Source organism: Pongo abelii, chromosome 8, assembly GCF_028885655.2.
Source record: "Pongo abelii isolate AG06213 chromosome 8, NHGRI_mPonAbe1-v2.0_pri, whole genome shotgun sequence".
In the NCBI taxonomy this organism is placed as follows: Eukaryota; Metazoa; Chordata; class Mammalia; order Primates; family Hominidae; genus Pongo; species Pongo abelii.
This window is the reverse complement of record NC_071993.2, coordinates 33592294-33610035: the sequence shown is the minus strand read 5'-3', so window position 1 is coordinate 33610035 and position 17742 is coordinate 33592294. Positions and strand designations below refer to the sequence as shown.

Sequence of the window (17742 nt, the reverse complement as noted above, 5' to 3'; positions counted from 1 at the left end):
AGGCATGCACCACCACGCCCAGCTAATTTTTGTATTTTTGAGATGGGGTTTCACCACGTTGGTCAGGCGGGTCTTGAACTCCTGACCTCGTGATCTGCCCACTTCGGCCTCCCAAAGTGCTGGGATTACAGACGTGAGCCACCACGCCCAGCCTATTATTATATTTTAACAAAGAAATGTGATTAGGACCTTTTGCAAGCTTTTACTTTTTCCTCCCTCCCTCTCTCCTGCCTCATGGTTTTAGTGAATAATCTGCCTAATTTTTCAGATGCTCAAAAAATTATTTTCTTATAATATACCTCTTCTTTTTCAAGATTACTTTTAATTGCATCACACTTCACTTATGAAAATTTATTTAGATTTAATTCTATGTTTCATTGAATTTTTACTACTTACTAGTCTTTCTTGTATATTGTGGGTTTTTTCTTTTTTGTCATTTTTACTCTGTTTTCATTTAACTAGAGTATTTTCACAAGTAGTTATCCAAAAAGTGCACATCGTTGCTATACATTTACATTCTGAATCCCTGAATATCTAGGATGGTGAGTTAGACTCCTTTGCTTTGTTAACTTGCCACTATGGTTAAGTCTCAGAGCCTTCACAGTTCTTGACATTAGAAATGGGCTTTTGAAAAATAAGGCCATCATAAATGGGTGAACTTTTTCAATCCACAGACACAGCCCTTTTTTCAGCTCTGAGGAAGTATTTTCTACTATTTCACTGATTGTTTGTTCTTCATTGCATTTTTTTCTTGCATTTACAACTCCCGTTATTTTTAGATCGGACTTCCAAATCTGTTCTCCAAGATACTTATCCTTTCTCATGACTTCTCTCTTATATGCACATTCTGTCAATATCATGCAGTGTTTGGAATTGTCTATTATATTATTCACTGTTGTTATTTAGATTTGTATTTTGACAATTATGGTTTAAGTTTTTTTTCAAAGAATTATTTCAGAGTATTTCTTTTTCATGAAAGACATTTTTAAAAGTGATCTCTCCAATCTCATTGTGAATCTGAATTAGAATATTTCTTCTAAACTCTCTTCTGGTTCCTGTTTCAGAAAGGCTCATTTGTTCTGAGTGGTCAATCTGGTGCCCTCCTTTTCACCAGACAGTTCTACCCATGTAGCTAGTGGTTTGTTATTATTGTCTAGCTTATTTAGTATTATTAGCTGGAACAAGTTTCCTAAGTTCTTGCAGAGCTCTGGCTCTGGGATTTCCCCAAAGGAAATGGTCTGAGAGTTGATAAACAAGAGGGCTTGAGCTTTTTCTCAGCGGGGGTAGGGGTGAGGACACACAGCAGGTGAACAGGGCTCCTCTTCCGGTTGTGCTAATTCCTCTCCATCAAGGCAGGCAGCAGTGGGTCAGAGTGACAAGTCTCACTGAATCTGCTCCTCTGACTGCCTGAGGAGATTTGGGGCAGTGAGAGGACCCCCTCAAACAAGGCTTCTGACCACGGAGTCCATGGGCTTCCCCAGGAAAGGTGAGCAAGAGCACGTGGTCTTTCCTGTAATGTGATTTCTGCTCTACACCCTCTGTATTCATTTTCTCTTGCTGTGTAACAAAGTACCACAAACTTAATGGCTTAAATCATTTGTTATCTCATGGTTCCCACGGGCCAGGAGTCCAGGTACAGCTGGATCCCCTGCAAGGCTACAATCAGCGTTGGCCATAGCTGCAGTTTTCATATGGAGCTCCAGGTCATCTTCCAAGCTCATTTGGGTATCTGGCAGAATTCACTTCCTTGCAGCTGTATGACCGAGATCCCTGTGTTCTTGCTAGGAACTACCCTCAGTTCTTAAAGGCCACTTGCAGTCTCTTGCCACATGGCCTTCAAAGGCAGTTCATTTGCTCTTTTCCAGGTCAGCAGAAGCAAATCTCTGACTTCTAACTTTCTTCCAATCTGCTCCATGGGAGTCTCATAAAATGTGATGGAATGAAGGGAGTGATTATGCCACCACCATGTGCCATATGATGCAGTCTAATTAATGGAGCAATTATCCCATCATAGTCAAAGATTCCCTCCACACTCCCGCATTTCCTCCACAAATAAGCCATGTACATCTGGGGTTGGGAGTTGGGACCCGCTTAGAATTTTGCCTTCCACGCTTATACACTGTTGATCAGAGTGTAAATTAGTTCAACCATTGTGGAAGACAGTGTGGTGATTCCTCGAAGACCTAAAAACAGAAATACCATTCAAGCCAGCAATCCCATTACTGGGTGTATTCCCAAAGGATTATAAACCATCCCATCATAAAGACACATACATGCATATGTTCACCACAGGTCTATTCACAACAGCAAAGACATGGAATCAACCTAAATGCACATCAATGGTAGACTGGATAAAGAAAATGTGGTATGTATACATCATGGAATACTATGCAGCCATAAAAAAGAATGAGATAATATCCTTTGCAGGAACATGGATGGAGCTGGAGGCCATCATCCTTAGCAAACTAATGCAGAACCAGAAAACCAAATACTGCATGTTGTCACTTATAAGTAGGAACTAAATGAGAACACATGGACACATAGAGGGTGACAATACACACTGGAGCCTATCAGAGGGTGGAGAGTGGGAGGAGGTAGAGGATCAGGAAAAGTAACTAATGGATACTACCTGGGTGATGAAATAATCTGTAAAACAAACCCCTATGACACAAGGTTTATCTATATAACAAACCTGCTCATGTACCCCTGGACTTAAAAGTTAAATTAAAAAAAAAAAAAGAATTTTGCCTTCCAGAATCTCAGAAGTATGAGAATACCTTTTAGTTTCCAGTGGCAGATAGAATTTCTCCTTCTATGTTTGTTGAGTTGCTTTAATAAAGAACTAGTGGGGAAGGGCAGATAGAATTTCTCCTTCTATGCTTGTTGAGTTGCTTTAATAAAGAACTGGTGGGGGAGGGGGATGGTGGGGAGGCAGAATATCAAAGGTGTATGTTTAAGATACCACATTTAGGCTGGGCGCAGTGGTTCAAGCCTGTAATCTCAGCACTTTGGGAGGCCAAGGTGGGTGGATCATGAGATCAGGAGTTCGAGACCAGCCTGGCCAACATGGTGAAACCCTGTCTCTACTAAAAATACAAAAATTAGCCGGGTGTGGTGGCGCATGCCTGTAATCCCAGCTACTCAGGAGGCTGAGGCAGAAGAATCACTTGAACCCAGGAGGCAGAGGTTGCAGTGTGCCAGGATCATACCACTGCACCCCAGCCTGGGCGACAAAGCAAGTGTCTCAAAAACAAGCAAGACTCAAAGCAAGTGTCTCAAAAAAAAAAAAAAAAAAAAAAAGATACCACATTTAATTACTCATATAATTAAACTTTCACCTTAATGAATTGATCAGCATTTATTAAATGTAAGGTAGTACCTTAATGGTTGTTTTTACCATTGCAAAATGTTCTTCAAACAAATGAACTAAATTGATATATAGATAAAACATGTATTTGAGGCAGTGTATTTATTTTAATTAATAGACTTTTTTTAGAACAGTTATAGATTTACAGAAAAATTGGTCACAGAGTAAACAGCACTCCCATATACCCGCTACACACACATACACATCCATAATTTTCCCTATTACTAGCATCTTGAATTAGTGTGATGCATTTGTTATAATTAATGAGCCAATATTGATGCATTATTATTATTAAAGTCCATAGTTGACTTTAGGATTCACTCCTTGTGTTATGCATTCTACAGGTTTTGACAAATGCATAATTATATATATCCATCATTACAGTGTCCTACAGAATAGTTTTAGAACTATATATTTTAATCAAGAAGGTTTTTGTTTTGTTTTGTTTTGTTTTGTTTTTCTAAGATGAAGTCTCACTCTGTTGCCCAGACTGGAGTGCAGTGGTGGGATCAGCTCACTGCAACCTCCGCCTCAAGCAATTCTCTTGTCTCAGCCTCCCCAGTAGCTGAGACTACAGGTGCACGCCAGCACGCTCAGCTAATTTTTGTATTTTTAGTAGAGACAGGGTTTTATCTTGTTGGCCAAGCTGGTCTGGAACTCCTGGCCTCAAGCAATCTGCCTGCCTCAGCCTCCCAAAGTGCTGGGATTAGAAGCATAAGCTACTGTGCCTGGCCCCAAGAAGTTTTTTTAGTCAGATGTTTTTCCTGTCACGGGTCATCTGTGTGACCCTTTCAGGCAAATGTGGGTGTCTAGACAGCATGTCATCAGATTTGGGTATAACAGAGCCTTCTGTGACTAAGTAGAGTTGACCTGAGTCCCTACTATTCAAAATTGGTTATTAGGGAGGATGTGGTTCAATCTGCTTAAGAAGAATGCAGTCTCTGGGGAAGGAATTTTAAAACAGAGTAATTTTGGTCCAGACTAAGGCCCAGTGGCATAGAAGAAATGTGAGTTTCCAGAAATAAAATTATCCTGAGGTGCTCTGCAAAAGACACTGTAGAGAGAAGGCAATAAGCAACAGACTGGGAGAAAAGTAATTGCAAAGACCTATCTGATAAAGGACTGCTATCCAAAATATGTATACAAGGAACTCTTGGAACTCAACAATAAGAAAACAAACAACCTGATATGGTTTGGCTGTGTCCCCACCCAAATCTTATCTTGAATTGTAGCTCCCATAATTCCCACATGTTGTGGGAGGGACCGGGTGGGAGGTAATTGAATCATGGGAGCAAGTCTTTCCTGTGCTGCTCTCGAGATAGTGAATAAATCTCCCAAGAGCTAATGGTTTTATAAAGGGGAGTTTCTGTGCACATACTCTCCTGCCTGCTGCCACGTAAGACGTGCCTTTTGCCTGCCGCCATGTAATATGTGCCTTTGCTCCTCCTTCGCCTTCTGCCATGATTGTGAGGTCTCCCCAGCCATGCTGAACTGTGAGTCAATTAAACTTTTTTCCTTTACAAATTACCCAGTGTCAGGTATGTTTCTATTAGCATGTGAGAATGGACTAATAGACAACCTAGTTAAAAAAATAGGCAAAAGATCCAAATAGATACCTCACCATAGAAGATATATGGAAGGCCAATAAACATATTAAAGATGCTTAACATCAAATTTCATTAGTCAATTGCCAAAAACAATAGTGAGATACCATTATACACTTATTAGAATGACCAAAACTCAGAATACAGATAACTCTAAATGCTGGTAAGGATGTGAAGCAGCAGGAACTTTCATTCCTTGCTGGTAGGAATACAAAATGGTACAGCTGCTTTGGAAGACAGTTTGGAAGTTTCTTAGAAAACTAAACATACTCTTACCATACATTCCAGCAATTGCACTCCTTGGAATTTATCCAAATAAGTTTGAAACTTAGGTCCACAAACACCAAAAAAAAATGAGTTATCAAGCTGGGTGCAGTGGCTCATGCCTGTAATCACAGCACTTTGGGAAGATGAGATGGGTGAATCACTTGAGGCCAGGAGTTCAAGACTGGCCTGGCCAACATGATGAAACCCCATCTCTACTAAAAATACAAAAATTAGCCAGGCGTGGTGGTGCACGCCTGTAGTCCCAGCTACTCAGGAGGCTGAGGAAGGAGAATTGCTTGAACCCAGGAGGTGGAGGTTGCAGTGAGCCAAGAACATGGCACTACACTCCAGCCTGGGTGACAGAGCGAGATCCTGTTTCAAGAAACAAGGACATGGAAGAAACTTAAATGCATATGTTAAGTGAAGGCAGCCAGTCGAAAAAAGCTAAATACCATATAATTGCAATTTCACAACATTCTAGGAAAGGCAGAACTGTAAAGAGATAAAAAGATCAGGAGATAGTGGGGAGGGAGAAAGAATAGGCAGCACATAGATTCTGGGAGCAGTAAACTATTCTGTATACCACTAGATGGGAACTCTCTACTTTCTGCTTGATTTTGCTATGAACCTGAAACTGCTCTAAAAAATAAAGCCTATTTCAAAAACTATCTTGAGGAAATGGGTGTCCAAACTGGTAACGAAGACTAAAGCCCAGTTTCCAGAATTTGTGGAACAGAGCTGGTTTGGACTAGCACAAAACTGATGCTATTATAAAAGTTCTTCCAAATGCAGCTATTCTGATAAGTATAGTGTCTATGTCCTGGGAGCAATTGCTGAGCATGGTTGTATTCATTGAAGAGAGAACTTGAGCTGGGAGCACAGGCAGCTAAGCTTGTTCCCTATAAGAAGATTATGAGGGCACCAGGATGGAGCAGAATTGCTGTGAAGTAGACCAGCACCATCTGTTGCCAGAGGATGACAAATACGCAGCAAAACTCCATTTGTCAGTGAGAAACAATAGCAAGGTTAAATTGTTCTGATATGAGTACTGTTCTCTCTCAGGTGTGGTAGTCAGGCAGATGGCACTTTGAGGACATGGGAGCCCAAGGGTGTGCTTAGGTGTCAGGGAGGGCAGTGGAAGGGAGCACTTAAGGAATGATTAAATACTGTACTCTTAACAAATGCTGGAATTGGGGAGTTTCCACTGATTTTGGAGAAAAATAGTATAAAGTAATATCAATTCACATGTGATAATCCTGATCTAAATGCTTAAGTTTCCTCTATTTTTTTCTGAATTCTTTGATCTTATTGTATGTTCTTAAACTGCCATATATATTTGGAATTATATACAAATTGCTGTATATATTCAGAAAGAGTATGCTTTATGAAGGAGAGGGATTTGGGAAGTGATCCTGGATTCTATGCAAAAAAATAGTTAACATTGTATCCAAAAGACTTTTTATAAGGTCATTTCACCCAAAGGCTCTATTTATGACTCCAGAGAATAACAGTTTGAAGTCATAACCTAGTTGACATAAAACATAACTGGTGTGTGCCTCTGTTTTCTTATTAGTGTATTGAGATCTCACTGCTTCATGAATAACCATAACAGGCCAAGGCAAAGGGATAGTCCATGGCTGCTTATAGAAAGTCTTGAGTCTTTAGTTCTGCTTGGTTGTTACTGGATTCTCATGCTCATTTGCTCTCTTTTTTCTTCATCTTCTCAACCAGTTAAAAACTAATTAGGTCATACCCTTAGAATGGCAACTCTTAAGAAAAAAAAACAAACAAAACAGAGAAGAGCAAGTGTTGAGGAGGATGTAGAGAAATCAGTACCCTTGTGCATTGCTGGTGAAAATGTAAAATGGTGCAGCCACTGCAAACAACAGCAACAACAACAAAAAAAACCAGTATGGCAGGCTGGGCACGGTGGCTCACACCTGTAATCCCAGCATTTTGAGAGGCCAAAGCGGGTGGATGGCTTGACCCCAGGAGATCGAGACCAACTTGGGCAACATGGTGAAACCCCGTCTCTACTAAAACTACAAAAATTATCTGGGTGAGGTGAAGCGCGCCTGTAGTCCCACCTACTGGGGAGGCTGAGGCAGGAAAATCACTTGTACGTGGTAGACAGAGGTTGCAGTGAGCCGAGATGGCGCCACTGCACTCCAGCCGGGGTGACAGAGCCAGACTCTGTCTCAAGAAACAAAAACAAAACAAACAAAAAAACAGTGTGGCAGTTCTTCAGAAAGTTAAACAGAATTATCATAGCTCCAGCAATGGCACTTCTGGGTATATTCCCAAAAGAATTGAAAGCAGGGGTTCAAGCAGATATTTCTACATCCATGTTCATAGCAGCATCATTCACAATAGCCAAAAGGTGGAGACAACCCAAATGTCCACTGATGGATTAATGGATAAGCAAAATGTGGTACATACATGCAATGGCACATAGTGGGGTATCATTCAGCTTTAGAAAGGAATGAAGGACCAGGCATGGTGGCTCATGCCTATAATCCCAGCACTTTGGGAGGCCAAGGTGGGTGGGTTACTTGAGGCCAGGAGTTCGAGACCAGCCTGGCATACATGGTGAAACCCCATCTCCACTAAAAATACAAAAATTAGCCAGGCATGGTGGTGGGCACCTGCAATCCCGGCTACTCAGGAGGCTGAGGCAGGAGAATCCCTTGAACCTAGGAGGTGGAGGTTGCGGTGAACCGAGATGGCGCCACTGCACTCCAGCTTGGGTGACAGAGTGAGACTCTGCCTCAAAAAAAAAAAAAGGAATTAAAAGTCTTACACATGCTACAATGTTGATGAAACCGTGAAGACATTATGCCAAGTGAAATCAGCCAGACACAGACGGGCAAATGTTGTATTGTTCCACTTATATAAGGTACCTAGAGTGTCACATTCAGAGAGACAAAAGTAGAACGGCTCTGCTTGGTTGTTACTGGATTCTCATGCTCATTTGCTCTCTTTTTTCTTCATCTTCTCACCCAGTTAAAAACTAATTAGGCTATACCCTTAGAATGGCAACTATTAAAAAAAAAAAAAAGACAGAGAATAACAAGAATAGTCTCCCTTGGGGGAGGGTGAATGGAGAGTTATTGATTAATGAGTGCAGGGTGTCAGTTGGGGAGGAAGAAAAAGCTCTGGAGATAGTTGGTGGTGATGGTTGTACAACAATGTGAATGTACTGAATGACACCAAACTGTACATTTACAAACAGTTAAAATTATACATTTTATATTATATATATTTTGTCATGATTAAAGAAAATTCATAAAAGGAAAAGAACATTTGGGTTGTGGGAAAGGAAGCTGGTGTCGGAGGGGATCTAAATGCTCCAGTGCTTGCATGATACTTGGCCCTGGGTTCTTTACATCCTTCCTTCCAGGTCCTGAAAGTCTTTAGTCATTCATTCATTTATTTATTCATTCATTCATTCATTTATTCATTCATTCATTCAACTAATGTTTATTAAGCATGTACTATGTGTTTAAGGTAAAACTACGGAATAGCTTGGGAACTACTGATTGTTGGTTAAATGCAGAATAGATTCGACTGAAATCATCAATACACGGAAATTATCAAATAATTTTTCTATTAAAACAATATAATCATTTGCTATCCTCATTGCAGATTTTTCACATTCAGATATAGACTTGATTCTTAAATCAGTGTGTCACAAAATATGAAAGCTGCAGGGAAAATGATCAAGCCTACTAAATCACTCAGTAAAATAATATTTTTCAAATAAAATTCAGGGATCACTAATATCATAAAATACAATATTAAAGCTGGTACACAGCCTTCTTAAACAGTCTAAATGGTCATGATTGGGCCAAAAACATGAATTCACTGTGAAACATGGAAGCACATCCAGGAACTCATGTGGTTCACCTGAGCCCCTAGAAGTACACAAAGCAAGCTGGGTGTCATGGTTCACGCCTGTTATCCTGGCACTTTGGAAGGCTGAGCCAGAGACTTGAGGCCAGGAGTTCGAGACCAGGCCGGGCAACATGGCAAAACCCAGACTCTACAAGAAATACAAAAAAAATTAGCCAGGCATGGTTGCAGACGTGCCTGTAGTCCTAGCTACTCCGGAGGCTGAGGTGGGAGGATCACTTGAGGCTGGGAGGTTGAGGCTGCAGTGAGCAGTGATGGCACTACTACACTCCAGCCTGAGTGTCAGAGCAAGACCTTATCTCAAATTAAAAAAAAAAAAAAGAAAGAAAAAGAAAAGAAGAAAAATTCCACATACATATTTATTTCTACCCCTTTATTCTACTGATTTAAGTGATACACCCAAAACACATACTATGTTTTTGTTATTATTTAATTGTTCTCTAAGTTGCAACTGGAAACTGAAATAGTTTGTTCTTTTATTCACAATTTTTTTTAATGTGTAAAGCAATTGCAAATTGAAAAGTCTACATGTCAACAAAGGCAATTTGGTAACTGTGGCGTAGTATAAGAATGTGGACTTGGGGTCCAAAAATCTGCAGGTCACTAGATATACGACTTGGGAAAAATCAGTCTCCATGTTGTTTTATATCTGAAAGTAAGAATAATAATGCCAACACACCCTAATTTCCAAGGTTACCATGTACATGTGAGGTAGGCTTATATTTCTGAGGATATTTTTTAGTCATGCTATAAGAGATGATAATAGCTGTCACCAAAATGGAGTTTCTTTTTAAGTTTAAATAAGATAGTTGTGCAATTAATGCTGTATATGAACAATTATTAAAATGCTATGTAAGTCCAGATTTTTTAAACATATAATAATACATTGTTATTAATCAGAAAAGAAAAAGAAAACTAGTCAGGCACAACCTGTAAACGGGTTTTGAATTCCACACTTGTCATTGGGCAAAAATTCCTACAGACTTAAAATAACAGCTACTCTATTATTTCACCTATCAATTTCCCCACCACAGTGAGGAAAATATTTATTGGTCTCCCAAATTTATGAACCCTCCATCTACTCACAGTTCACTTTGCATCTTTCTTTTTCTTAATCAAATTTACCTTTTATTTTATTTATTTATTTATTTTTGAGACAAGGTCTCACCCTATCGCCCAGGCTGGAGTGCAGTGGCACCATCTCGGCTCACTGCAGCCTTGACTTCCCGGGCTCAAGGGGTCCTCCCACCTCAGCCCCCCAAGGTAGCTACAGGTGTGCGCCACCATGCCCAGCTAATTTTTGTATTTTTTGTAGAGATGGGGTATCGCCATGTTGCTCAGGCTGGTCTTGAACTCCTGGGCTCAAGTGATCCAGCGGCCTCAGCCTCCCAAAATGCTGGGATTACAGGTGTGAGTCACCACCCCCAGCCAAATTTACCTTTTAAATGCAAGGTTTAAAAACATTAAATTTATTTTTCTATTGCTATAGTTTTACTAATTTTAATTTTTTAATCTACATGACTTGATAAGATTATTCCTCTCTGGAACCAACAGAAACACAAAACAGGTAACAATAATTCCTATTGTAGACTGATTCTTTGGACAATCATCCAAACAACTAAAACATAGTATACCCATAGAAAATTGTGAAGTTCACTTGCTCTGGCATGGGTTTAAAACCAACAAAAAAATGATGATTTTAAACTGAGGGGGAAAAACAGTGATCTAGGGCAAACCAAGACCTGTAAACAAAATCTGGCTGACTTCCTGGTTTTGAAAATAAAGTTTTATTGGAACACAGCCATGTTCATTTGCATACATATCATCCACAGCTGCTTTTGCAAGACAAAGGCAGTTGAGCAGTTGCAACAGAGATCACATGGTTTGCAAAGTCAAAGATATTTACAATTTGGTCCTTTGTAGAAAAAAATTGCCAACTCAATCTAGGGACTAAATAGAGGTAAAAGGAAATAGAAGCCCCTCTTTCTTGCAGTAATGTTAAAAATCACAATTTCTAAAATATAAATATTTTGCACCAGGTTGGAAAACAGGCATTCAGCTTAATACTCATTAAAGCCTTACACTTAAAGGTCACTCTGTGATCGGTATTCTTTGCTGCTGGATGACAGGAAGTGTGAGTAAGGTTTCTTTCTCTGCGAATGAACAACTTGCTGTGTCCAGATTTGTTTTGTAAGGACAAACAATATGATGCAAAAAGCAATGACATGTAAGTAACAAAATGATGTAAACCCTTTCCACAAATTGTTGGATGGGTTTTTAGACCAACCTGACCTTCATTCCACTTTTACTTTGAGAAGCTGCCTCTTTGGGACTTCAGGTTTTGCTGCAGAGGTCACAGGAGGTGGGCAGTGGTATGGTGGAGGCATGTTCCGCCCTCCCCTCTTTCCAGCCTTGGGAAGCTGTCTCCTAAGGTGGAAAAAGATGCTTCAATACCTCTTGTACAGTCTACACCTTCCTTCACCCCAGGCACAGTCAAGCCTTTTGCTGGTTTCACTCCATTCCTTTCTAGCTACCTAAGGCAATAAATTCCCATTTTTGCTTAAGTACTTCGAGTTGGGTTCCTGTCACTTACAATCACAACAGCTTTTTGTCAGAATCCTTTCTTTGGCTCTGATGTTCTGATTTTCACTTCCAGTAAGCTCATCTGTGAGGGGTGTTGCACACGACGTTTAATGCCAGCTGTGCATTAAAATCACAGGTCCAATATTTATTACTTCTGTGCACGTTTGAGCTTCACTTTTTACCTCTACAAAATGAAGATAATACTACCTACTTTCACAATTGTGATGATGAAAGGAGATGGCATATTTGTAAAGCATCATGCATGGAAGAGACAATAAATATTGTGGCTTTTTTTTTTTTTTTTTTTTTGTGATACAATCTTGCTCTCGTCACCCAGGCTGGAGTGCAATGGCACGATCTTGGCTCACTGCAACCTCCGCCTCCCATGTTCAAGCAATTCTCCTGCCTCAGCCTCCCGAGTAGCTGGGATTACAGGCACCCGCCACCATGCCTGGCTAATTTATTGTATTTTAGTAGATACGGGGATTGGCCATGTTGGCCAGGCTGGTCTCTAACTCCTGACCTCGTGATCTGCCCACCTTGGCCTCCCAAAGTGGTGGGATTACAGGCATGAGCCACCACGCCTGGTCTAAATATTGTAAATATGGCCTTTCAGTCCTCCCCCACCAAATCACAAACAATGGATCGAGAGGTCCTAAGCCTCACCTCTTCCTACTCATCCTACACATACTCAGTCTTCTAGAATTAATTCAATTACTCCTTGTTTGTGAAGCCTCACCAGCCCAGCCACCACTTTATTAAGCTGTAGATGTCAGTTCTCAATGATTCTGCAATCCTCTGAGATTAGCACTCATACCTTTTATAGCCCTCAAACCAGTTTTTAAGAACAACTTTCAGGGCTGGGTATGGTGGCTCACGCCTGTAATCCCGGCACTTTGGGAAGCTGAGGAGGACGAATCCCTTGAGGCCAGGAGTTTGAGACCAGCCTGGGCAACATGGCAAAATCCTGTCTCTACTTAAAAATACAAAAATTAGCTGGGTGTGGTGGCATGCACGTAATCCCAGCTACTCAGGAGGCTGAGGCATGAGAATCACTTGAACCAGGGAGGTGGAGGTTGCAGTGAGCCCAGATTGAGCAACAGCACTCCAGCCTGGGCAACAGAGCAAGACTCTGTCTCAAAACAAAGAACAACTTTCCACTTTGTTCATAATAGCAATATATGTTCATTACAGAAAATTTAGAAAATAGAGAAATACAAAGATGAATATACAGTAAAGGCATAAATCAGCTATATTCCCAATCCTACAACCCGGAAATAATTCATTCTTTCTCTCTCTCCCCAACCCCCAATTTCTCTCTTTCTCTTATTCTACACGTATCCCATTAGTATACTTTTAGTTGTAATTAAGAGAAAACCTGGACTCAATATGCAATTGGTTTAAACTATAAGAAACAATTAGCTCATATAATAAGTTTGGAAATAAGATGAGTTATTTAGCTGGACAACTCATCAAAAGTCAGTCTTCAGTTACTCAATAAGGAACTAGGATTGAGACAATTTTAATATTCCTTAAATGCTATTATGAAGACAAAATGAAAATCAGTCAATAATATCTAAATAGTTAAAAGAAGCGAGTAAATCCAGCAAATCAGCCGTAGTGGAAACTGATTTGCAGTGGGTGGGTGTTTGGTGAACTGCCTCTTGGTCACTGACCTGCAGCCTCCAAGGCTAATAAGTCAACAGATCAGCAGATCAATCAGCTGGGGCCTTTGCATTTTTCCACATTGCCAGGCCTGTCAGCTCAGCCTCAGGCCTGGCTGCATGGTGGCTTTATCACATGTAGAGTCTAACATTTAATGGAAGCATGACTTTGTTTCCTGCTTTTAAAGATAGAGGGAAGCTTTTCCAGAAGCCTCTCCACTCTCATCCACCTCACTGGCCTGGAATGAATCATACTCCCCGGACTCAGAAGATCACTAGCCAGGGGAATTCACATTCACCACTCACTGATGATTCACTCCCCAGGGCAGGGCTGGCGACTGCCTCCCCTGAAGCACACTGCTGTGCAGAGAATAGAAAGCCCACCAAAATTAAGAGGTGTTAGGAAGGAGAAGAGAAGTGGTATGGGTAGGAAGTCAACAGTTTCTGCCACCATATCTTTTTGACTTAACACATTTAAATTTCTCCATGTCCATATATAGTTTTTGAAAACATGATTTTATCTGAAAACATAATTGCATGAAAGCATCATAGTTTATTTAACAAGTTCCCTACTGTTAGGCATTTAAGGCAATTCAATTTTTCACTATCATCAACCACTTAGAATTTTGCCCTAAAACTGCCAAATTAATGTCCCTAAATCCATTGACTTGAGTCATGCTGTTTCTCTTACTGAATAAGTATTAACATTTACGGTTGAAGATGACTTTATCTTTGCTTATATGTCATCAATGAATCAATACATGAATTTTCAAGAAATGCTAGATTTGTCCAATACATACATATGTCCTTTTCCAATCTTTATTATTAGCTTTTATGTTTCCTCACTTTCCCCCTGTCTAGAAGAGCTCTTGGCAAATTCATTTCAAGAAACCTTTGCTGATAATTTTGCCAGGTCCTATAAGGACCCAATCTCTGCCTTCAGGAGCTTATAATTTAGTAGTTTTTCTTGAAATAGCTTTCAGTAGGCAGATCACTTAAGGCCAGGAGTTCGAGACCAGTCAGGCCAACATGGCAAAACCCTGTCTGTACTAAAAATACAAAAATTACCTGGGCGTGGTGGCGCATGCCTTTAATCCCAGCTACTCGGGAGGCTGAGGCACAAGAATCGCTTGCATCTGGGAGGTGGAGGTTGCAGTGAGCCAAGATCGCACCACTGCACTCCAGCCTGGGTGACTACAGAGTGAGATTCTGTCTCAAAAAAATAAACAAAAAAACCCACGAAACTCTCAGTAGATAAAGATACATAGATGACCAGGACTGTCTGATTCATACATCTGTTTAATATTTACTGAACATCTATTATGTGCCAGGCCCTGATCTAGAATCCAGGGATGGCCAGGCATGGTGACTCATTCTTGTACCCCCAGAATTTTGGGAGGCCAAGGTGAGAGGATCACTTGAACCTAGGAGTTCGAGGCAGCAGTGTGCTGTGATCATGCCACTGCACTCCAGCCTAGGAGACAGAGCAAGACCCTGTCTCAAAAAAATAAAACAGACTAGAATCCAGGGGTGCAATGCTTTTAGGGAACTTAGTAATATTCTTAGGTACTGAGAAAGAAGCCCAAGTGAATCTTTCAAGTTGTTCTTCCTACCTCTTATTCTCAAGCCCTTTGTCACTTAGAAAGGAAACATCTGGTCTTTTCTGCCCTTATCTGAATACTTTTGAGGGAATAATTCATGTAGATTTTCTCACCTTTGGCCTTGTCACTGTCGTCATAGATAATATGGCTATTTCAACAAAGGGCTAGGCTCAGCCAGAGAATGTAATTTTACAAACTTTATTTCCTGATGCAGCCTGCAGCTCACAAACAAGGCAGGAAGTGCTGCTCACAATGAACTTGGCTGGCTGTGGCTGCAAATAAAATGGAAGCCTTCAAACATTGCTGACCCAGCAGCCAGGTCCTATTCCCTGGGGCCCTGGCCCTACCAGGGCATGAGAGGCCGCAGAGCAATGGGCTCCGAATTAGGACTTTGTTCACTTTGGAAGTTGAGGCATAGAATATCCCCCTTACACATGGGAATTTAAGTGTAAACAGCTCTGTACTTTCCCAGGTGACCCTGCTTTAAAAACAGGCATATAAACATTTCATTTTTAATGAAATAAAATTATAAGAATCTTTCTACCTTTGTAGGTTTGTCTAAATTAATACAATAAATGAGTTCCTTTCTTGGCTCAAAGGGACTAGGTTGGGAAAAAAATATCATTGTTCATAGAATTTTAGAGTGGGAAGGGCTCTTGGAAATCATCTAGTCTGGTGACGGGGAAGCTTGGCTGCCCATGGAAATGACATCGACAGCCTTCAAGAATAGACGTAGCTGGGCACGGTGGCACATCTGTAATCCCAGCTACTCTGTAGGCCGACGTGGGAAGATCCCCGGAGTCCAAGAGTTTGAGACCGGCCTGGGCAACACAGCAAGACCCCTATAAGAAATATTTCTGGGCGCAGTGGCAGGCACCTGTAGTTGCGGCTAATCGGGAGGCTGAGGCAGGAAGATCACTAGAGCCGGGGAGGTAGAGGCTGCAGTGAGTTAGGCTCACCACTGCACTCCAGCCTGACAAGAGAGCGAGACACTATCTGAAGACAAAACAAAGCAGAACCCCAGGCCCCTCCTGGGCCAGCTGTATCGGATTCCCAGGGCACTGGCATAACACATTTTATCTACTCAAACATCGACTTCTTTCTTTAGTTTATTACCCCCACAAAAAGGTCAGTGAAGCTGGAGGAGAAGCACTGACTGCTGAGAACTGAGAACATCTTCGGGGGAGATGAGAGGTCGGTAAATAGATAACGGAGGCAGAAACGGCAGGCGCGCCGAGAAGAGTCCGTGGCAGAGGAGCTCCTGGCCGGGACGCCAGCGCAGACGCCAGGGTTTATCTGAGCAGCGTCATCGCTTCCTGCGTTTCTGAGAGTCCTGCCCCGGGAGGAGTCGGGGCGCTGCCCCTGCCCCCACAAGCCCATATTCCTCCTCTCTCGCACTGCATTGCAGACCTAGGACGGCACTGAGAACCCAGAGAGCCCTGTCGAGCCGTGATGCAGCAGCGGATCTGACAAATCCGCCCGGTGCACAGAGCACCTGACTCATCGTGATGTGTCAGTGACTCGGTGGCTGGACGCGGTTCCGCACAGAGCTCCTAGCCCTATCCCTCCCCGAAGGCGATGACAGAGGTGTAGGCTCCTAGAAGCTGCCAGGCCTTGCAGCAACGCTGCACGCAGGAGACGCACCTAGGGCAGAAGCTCAGCCAGTAGCTTCGGGCTGGCTTTTCTGCTTCATGCAGGTGAATACAGAATGCCTTTGTTTCCTTCCCTCGGTCCCACCTCCAGTGTAGTAAAGCTGATTTTTCTTAGCAGAGAAAGAGCAAACGTTAATTTTCTTAAAAAGATACACTTTTTAAAAGGCAAACTTAAATCCAATTCAAAGAAGAATGCATTGCTGTGACTGAGTTATCCAATAAGATGCATTTATTCAACAGATATATTGACTACCTACTGAGCACTAGACACCGTTTTAGGCATTGTGGAACAAAACAAGCAAATATTCTTGCTTTCTGAAACTTACATTCTTTTTTAATTTTTTTTTTTTTTTTTTTTTTTGAGACGGAGTCTTGCTGTGTCACCCAGGCTGGAGTGCACTGGCGCGATCTCGGCTCACTGCAACCTCCACCTCCCGGGTTCAAGCAATTCTCCTACCTCAGCCTCCCTAGTAGCTGCGATTACAGGCGTGTGCTACCACGACTGGGTAATTTTTGTATTTTTAGTAGAAATGGGGTTTCAGCATATTGGCCAAGCTGGTCTCGAACTCCTGGCCCCAAGTGATCCGCCCACCTCTGCCTCCCAAAGTGCTGAGATTACAGGCGTGAGCCACCGCGCCTGGCCTGGAACTTACATTCTTAAAATGCAAGTCATAAATCTTGGTAATCTTGATAATTAATGAAACGCACATAGATGATAGTTTCCTTTCCCCGAATTAAGACCTTCCTGATGTTTACTGAAGTCTTCATATTTTAATACTTAAAGGAGCAGCAATTTAATTAAGTGGGAATATTTGAAATAGTGTGGCATCACAGCAAATAGGAAGAATTAAGTTAATTTCACTCTTCCACAATATAAAAGAACCCCTTAAAGCCACACATTAATGTGAAAAGCAAAGTTTAGTACAATCTATGATTGAGGATCAAAATCCACAAACTATCAAATGCCACTCTTTTTTTACTCTGGAGTTAATCTAAAAACTACTGATTTATTATTTTAATATTACCAGTAGCTACCATTTATGGAGCACTGTCTATGTGCCAAGCACTGTGCAAATATGCATTTTTAAAAAT

At 41.4% G+C, this 17742-nt stretch overlaps 1 long non-coding RNA gene across 1 annotated transcript in view; it reads right to left on the bottom strand.

Annotated features, from left to right (window-relative positions):
- Nucleotides 1-14575, bottom strand: part of LOC129048206 (uncharacterized) — a 98665-nt gene extending 84090 nt beyond the window's left edge. Inside the window, exons 1-2 of the long non-coding RNA XR_008510377.2 lie at nt 14466-14575; nt 11443-11577 (exon numbers count right to left, since the gene is read on the bottom strand). This is a non-coding gene — a long non-coding RNA (uncharacterized LOC129048206). The remainder of the gene's footprint in view (nt 1-11442; nt 11578-14465) is intronic.
- Nucleotides 14576-17742: the final 3167 nt, after the last annotated feature.